This window comes from Martes martes (assembly GCF_963455335.1).
Source record: "Martes martes genome assembly, chromosome: X".
Classification (NCBI taxonomy): domain Eukaryota; kingdom Metazoa; phylum Chordata; class Mammalia; order Carnivora; family Mustelidae; genus Martes; species Martes martes.
Window position 1 is genome coordinate 87,133,507 of NC_137897.1, and position 6,699 is coordinate 87,140,205.

Below are 6,699 nucleotides of genomic sequence, written 5' to 3' on the forward strand. Positions count from 1 at the left end.
GCTTTTATGTTCATCTTTCCCATAACTGCCGGGGTAATCTCTTACCAATAGTATTTTCATTATATTCGTCTCTTGCTCAAAAACCTATAGAGAATGCCTATAGCTTTAGTGTTATAAGTAGGAGTTGTAGAGACAGAAGTTCTGGGTCTGATTCTCTACTTTTTGCTGGCCGTGTGGCTTTGGGAGTGCCATTTTTTTCCTCTGAGGCTCGGTTTCCTTATAAACAAAGTGGGGAAATATATTACAAATGATAATATTGTTGTGAGGGATACATGAGAAAATGTTTGAAGCTCTTCGCAGAGCACCTGGCCTGAGGTAAGCCCTGGTACATACTAGGTATTCAATAACTATTGATTTAATTAGTTGATAGATAGCTAATGCTTAGAAGATAACATGCAAATTTTCCACCCTACCCTGTAAGAACTGGCTTCCATATTTATCCCAGGCACCAACACTCTTAGTTTGTTATGGCTTAGTTAGGATAGGTCCCTTTGTTTTGGCCAGACTGATTTCCTTTCTGCCCTTATACACTACTCAGCTTCTCGGTCCCATGCTTGCACTGTTTTCATTACCCCACAGAAAGTGCCCTTCACTCTTCAATGCCACCGTATTTCAATTACTTTCGTAATCTTGCACGAAACTCACCTTTTCCAGGAAATTGCCTAATTAACCCCATTTGACTTAGATCTCACCATTATTCTGGTTCATCTCAGCACTCACGTAATCAGTCTGTATAATCCTCTGCTCCTGCAAGCATACAGTTTTGCCTCATTCTTAATTCATTTTCTGCGTATTTTGCTCCTTCTCCAGCCAGTTTCAAAGCTCTTCAGTGGCAAGGAGGAATGCATCTCCTACATTGTTTACAACAACACCCTTTCCCATATTACCCTTGGCCTCTAGTTTCAACAAAGTTGCAAATTTTGCTGAATAAATGAATCAGTGGTATTTCATGAAATTGCATTTTGCAGCTATGGAAAGCCAAACATCAAGTGGATGCAATTTCATGCTTATGATCTAAAGCAGCCAACCGGGTGTTCTGACAATGAACAGATATTTGTGATTATTTTTATATTTTCTGCAATGAGGTTGAAAGAGCACACTTCATTATGTGACTGCAGGGACAGTGGTTAGCCTAGCATATGACATCACAAAATGTTCTACTGGTACAGAATGAGTGTACAATTTAAAACAATGATATAGCTGTGTGACCTTGGGCATGTTGATTAACCTTTCAGGTGCTTTGTTTCCCCATCTGTAAAATAAACGAGGGGTTAGGTTCTGTTATCTCTGTCTGCTCTCAGTTCTATCATTTTCAGGTTTTTAAATCATATACTATGGTCTCAGTTGGTAGTGTGGCAGTGTGTATATGATGTGAATGGTTACTAAGTGATATCTATCTCAGTGGTCATCCACTGGTGCCCTTTGAGGGTGTCTAAGTATATATTAAATATATGTAGCTTTTGTCTTGGGCAGATGACATTTGTGATCTATTTCCTAAGAAACCACATGGTTCTAGGGCTAAGATAAACAAGATTCAGTATTTTCTAGCAGGCTAAGAATGAAGAGGGAAAGAGAACCAGAAGAGGTTTTAATTCAAGAATAGACTGAGGCTTAGGGAAAACAGGGTCAGAATTTGCTTTACCAATAAGGAGAAGTATCTTTCCCCATTCTCTCGCTCCCCTTCACCCACTACACCCCAGAGAACCATCCTCCCCAAAGAAGAATTTATCATTTACTAGAATTCAAAATATCATAAAAATTCCTATTTTTATTTATTTTTTTAAAATTTTTAAAAATTTTTAAAAATTCCTATTTCTTATTTGTTTATTTGACAGAGAAAGATCACAAGTAGGCAGAGAGAGAGAGAGAGAGAGAGAGAGAGAGAGGAGGAAGCAGGCTCCCTGCCGAGCAGAGAGCCTAATGCGGGACTCGATCCCAGGACCCTGAGATCATGACCTGAGCCAAAGGCAGAGGCTTAACCCACTGAGCCACTCAGGCGCCCCAAATTCCTATTTTTAAGCACAGAATCTTTTTTAAACATGTAAAGGGGTGTCTGGGTGGCTCAGTGAGTGAAGTGTCTGCCTTTGGCTTCTGTGATGATTCTGGAGTCCCAGGATTGAGTCCCACGTCTGGCTCCCTGCTCAGTGGGGAGCCTACTTCTCCCTCTGTCCTTCCCCCTGCTCATGTTCTCTCTCTCTCTCTCTCTCTCTCAAATAAATAAGTACAATCTTTTTAAAAAAAGAGAAAGCATGTAAAAATTTTATTAACACAGGAAAGTAGAAGGACATGTAAATTTATCACAATGAATATAAATCCCTTGCAAAACTGCCAGTGCCCTAGGTTAAGGAGATTAAAGAACCAGAAGAGAATTGTGAGGAATTTATTCCCCAACACCAACCCAGAACTAAAAGATAGGTTATATTGACCTATCTAGTTTCATTAAAACATTTGTTTCTAATGACTGAGTGAAAATTACTTATTTGAAAATTGTCTTTCAAACCATGCACTTTAAAAAAAAAAAAACAAGAAGTCTATGTAATTACAAAACTATGCTTTTCCTGAAAATAGATATCATTTCAATGAGTAATGAATAGACAGAGAATATATATGGTATAAGAGTAAACCTTCAATAATGAGAATCAGTTTTGGAGTTTTGTCATGTTACAATAACCTAACCTGGCTTCTCAGAGCTTGGCCATTTATGTAGCGCACCAAGCATCTAGTTCTTCAAGCTATGATATGAATGATCTAAATGGATTATATTTATGTATCCCTCCTACATAAAATAACCACAGAGACATGTTGTTGTACCCACATGACTTGACAAATGGGGCCCAAAGGAAACCGAGAAGCAACCTGAGAAATTTGTCCAAGGGTGTTTTACAGCATCAAAGGGGCTACATAAGCCTTCTACCAAGGCTGGAAAAAAAAAAAAAAAGAACAAGTCACTGTGAGGTCAAGAGTATGTATAGTGAGAGCGAAGCTGGAAGGTAAAGGGTCAGATAATAGGATATTGGAGTTAAGGATTTCTGATGCAGAGCAGTTCTGGTGATGGCAAGGTGTAGAGGGGCTTCCACGGCTGTGAGTGGGTAGAGAGAAGTGAAGGTCAATGTCACAGGTGTTGAGGTTAAGACTTATACATGTAGGGTGTTAGTGGACTGACTGTCCATTGGGATCTTTATTGACTGGATGAATAGTGAGCAGCTATTCTGTGGAGATATAGCCATAAATGAGGAAAACACAGTCCCTGACCTCATAGACCTTCTATTCTAGTAGACAAGATAGACAGTTTAAACAAATCATTACAATAAAGTATAATGAGTGTTACTTTTCAGAAACTGAAGAAATACATTTAGGCAAGGGGGGGTCGGTTCTCTGGTAGCTAATGATAAGGGAATTATCGTTAGGAAGCCTTCCCTTCCTCATTTTTCTATCATTTTTGGAGTAAGAATAGGCTTTCAGTTATAGATGAAAATAAAATAGACTCAGAAATTCAGTAATTTGTCTGCTGTCATACAGCTAGTGAGTGGTAGAGCTAGGATTCAAAACTAATTCTGTCATAGTTGTAGTTCTGCTATGGCTGTGTAAGTTGACTACAGCCCATCCTTCTGGCTAATTATGACAGAAAAATATGGAAAAATACAAAACCTGCTATTTGAGGCCTCTAAAAAGTTAATAGAAACAGTAAGGTTATGGAGTGGGGTCAAAACTTGGAGAAGTGACCTGCATGGGGGTGAGTTTCCATTTTTTCCCCTTGTGCTCCTTTGTGCCTAGAGTGGATTCAGTCATGTAGTGGTGTGGTGGTGTTGGAAATAAAACTCTGATAGAGAGATCATGAACTTTCTGGCCAGAAGAACAAAGGATAGGAGCACCACAAATCTGGATAGTGTGGGAGGAATCACAGTAGGAAAGAACTGGAGAAGAGGCCTCTAAATTGTATATAAGTCTCAGCCAGACTCCTGAGCTATGCATGCATGGGATGGACCATAATTAGCCGAGCAAAGGCTTTGAAGATTGGAGTGAGATTAGAATCATCCACACAAGTCTCACATCAACCCTGAACAATACCTGCATAGTACAAATCCAAATAAGCAGAGCACCTTCTTAAAGAAAGAAAACAAGATTTAATTTTTGACAATTTTATTGAGGTATACTTTACATATGTACAATTTACCTGTTTTAAGTTTAAAATTCAGTGATTTTTTTTAATGGAAATCAAGGACCATTTCCATCACCCCAGTAAGATCTCTTGTTTCTGTTTACTGTTAAACTCTGTTCTCAACTCCAGCCCCTGAAAACCACTAATCTACTTTTTTTGTCTCTGTAGGTTTGCATTTTCCGGACATTTCATATAAATGGAATCATACAATATGTGGTCTTTTGCATCTGGCTATTTTCACTTAACATAATGTTTTTGATGTCCATCCATATTATAGCATGTATGCATATTTTGTTTCTTTTTTAAGGATGAAAAGTATTCATTGTATGGTTATTCCACATTCAGAACTAAGATTTGACCTGCCACCCATGTAAGGCAAGACAGAATATATGGTCTAAACCTAACAGGGTGATTACCCGAGAAAACAAAACAAAACAAAAGTCAATGTTCTCCAAAAAACCCAGAAGTTTCAGGACCTTGAGTCTAAACAACTTAATAGTCAAAATATATGAGTGACTATGTATACTAGATGTATTAAGAGCCTGGAAAATATGACCAATCCTCAAAGGAAAAGATAATCAGCAAATGCGAACCTTGAGAAAACCCAGATGTTGGAATTATCAGACAAAGTATTTAAAACATCAGTTATACCTCGGCTCCATGAAGTTAAGGAAAAAACACTTGAATGGATAGATATTCTCAGCAGAGAAATAAAAAGTATATAAAAAAGAACCATATGGAAAATTTAGAACTAAAAACTACAACATTTGAAATGAAAAAATTACCATCTGGACTCAACTAGTAGACTAGAGATGACAGAGGATAGAACTAGTAACTAGAAAAATAGGTCAATAAAAGAAATATTGTATGATTTCATTTATTATTTTTTAAGATTTTACTTATGGGGCCCCTGGGTGGCTCAGTCGGTTAAGTGTCTGCCTTCTGTGTAGGTCATGATCCTGGAGTCCCAGGATCCAGCATGGCATTGATCTCCCTGCTCAGCAGGGAGCCTGCTTCTTCCCCTGTCCCTCACCCCATTCGTGCTCTCTCTTGCTCTCTCTCTCAAAAAAATAAATAAATAAAATCTTAAAAAAAAGTGGTAAAATTCTAACGCTAAACAGATTGCGAAAGTTAAATGTATATATTGTAATTTCTACTGAAGTTATGAAAAATATAATTCAAAGGAAAACAGCAAACAAGCCAATATATTAATTGAAATAGAATAGTAAGAAAAATACCCAGCCAACTCAAAAGAAATCAGGAATGGGGTTAGAGAAGGGTAAAAACAGTGGGGACAAGCGGCAACAAATACTGTCATATCTAAATCAAATCATGACAACAATTACATGGAGTGTTAAAACTCTAAACACACAAATTAAAAGGCAGAAATTGAAATTAAATTATAAAAAACAAGACCCAGTTACATGCTGTCTGTAAGAAATACACTTTAAATATAAAGGCATATATAGGCTGAAAGTAAAATGATGGAGCCATCTGACTGTGAGACAGCAGCAGCTGGAGCCACGTGATCCTGTGCTGGGGACCAGGCCAAGACCTGGCAATGGAGCCTTGCCAGGCCCTGCGCCCTTTGCCACTGTGCTTCTCGCCCTGTGCTTTCAATGGAGGTACTGTATTGGTAATCGCTGGAGGAGGTTTTTCAGTTGTTGCTTCTGACACTTGATTGAGTGAAGGGCTTTTAATTCGCACCTGGGATGGCCCCAGGTGTTACAAATTAACAGACAAAAGAGTCATTGGATGCAGCGGTTTTCATGGAGACTCTTACCTTGACCAAGATTACTGAAGCAACACTAAAGACATGTAAGCATTCTAATAACAAGACCATGACTACAGGGGCAATTGCTGCAATGCTGTCCACAACCCTCCATTCAAGACACTTCTTTCTATATTATGTTTACAACATCATCAGAGAACTGGATGAAGAAGGGAAAGGAGCTGTGTACAACTTTGACCTGGTTCGATTCTACCACTGAGACTCTTTCAAGGCTGGAGGCTCAGCAAATGCCATGCTACAGCCCCTGCTTGACCACCAGGTTGGTTTTAAGAGCAGGCAAAATGTGGACCTTGTCCCCCTGTCCTTGGACAGAGTCACGCATCTTGTGAAAGATGTCTTCATTTCTGTGGTAGAGAGGGATGGTTTTACTGGGGATGCACTCATATCTGCATCTTGACCAAGGAGGGCAGCAGGGAGGGGACTGTTCCCCTGCGAAAGGATTGAGCTGTGTGTTGTTATCATTAATCACTTTAAAACTGGTTAGTTTTGGGGCGCCTGGGTGGCTCAGTGGGTTAAGCCTCTGTCTTCAGCTCAGGTCATGATCCCAGGGTCCTGGGACCAAGCCCCACATCAGACTCTCTGATCAGTGGAGAGCCTGCTTCCCCTCTCTCTCTGCCTGCCTCTCTGCCTACTTGTGATCTCTTTCTGTCAAATAAATAAATAAAATCTTTAAAAAAAAACTGGTTAATTTTGTATCTTGGAAGTATCCAATTCATTTCTTTTATTAAAAAGTAAAGCCCGAGTAATA

General features: G+C 39.1%; 1 pseudogene across 1 annotated transcript in view; it reads left to right on the plus strand.

Annotated features, from left to right (window-relative positions):
- Window positions 1–6,395, plus strand: part of LOC308337458 (proteasome subunit beta type-1-like) — an 82,586-nt pseudogene extending 76,191 nt beyond the window's left edge. Inside the window, exon 3 of the transcript in view lies at window positions 5,669–6,395. The product of the transcript in view is annotated as a proteasome subunit beta type-1-like (transcript). The remainder of the gene's footprint in view (window positions 1–5,668) is intronic.
- Window positions 6,396–6,699: the final 304 nt, after the last annotated feature.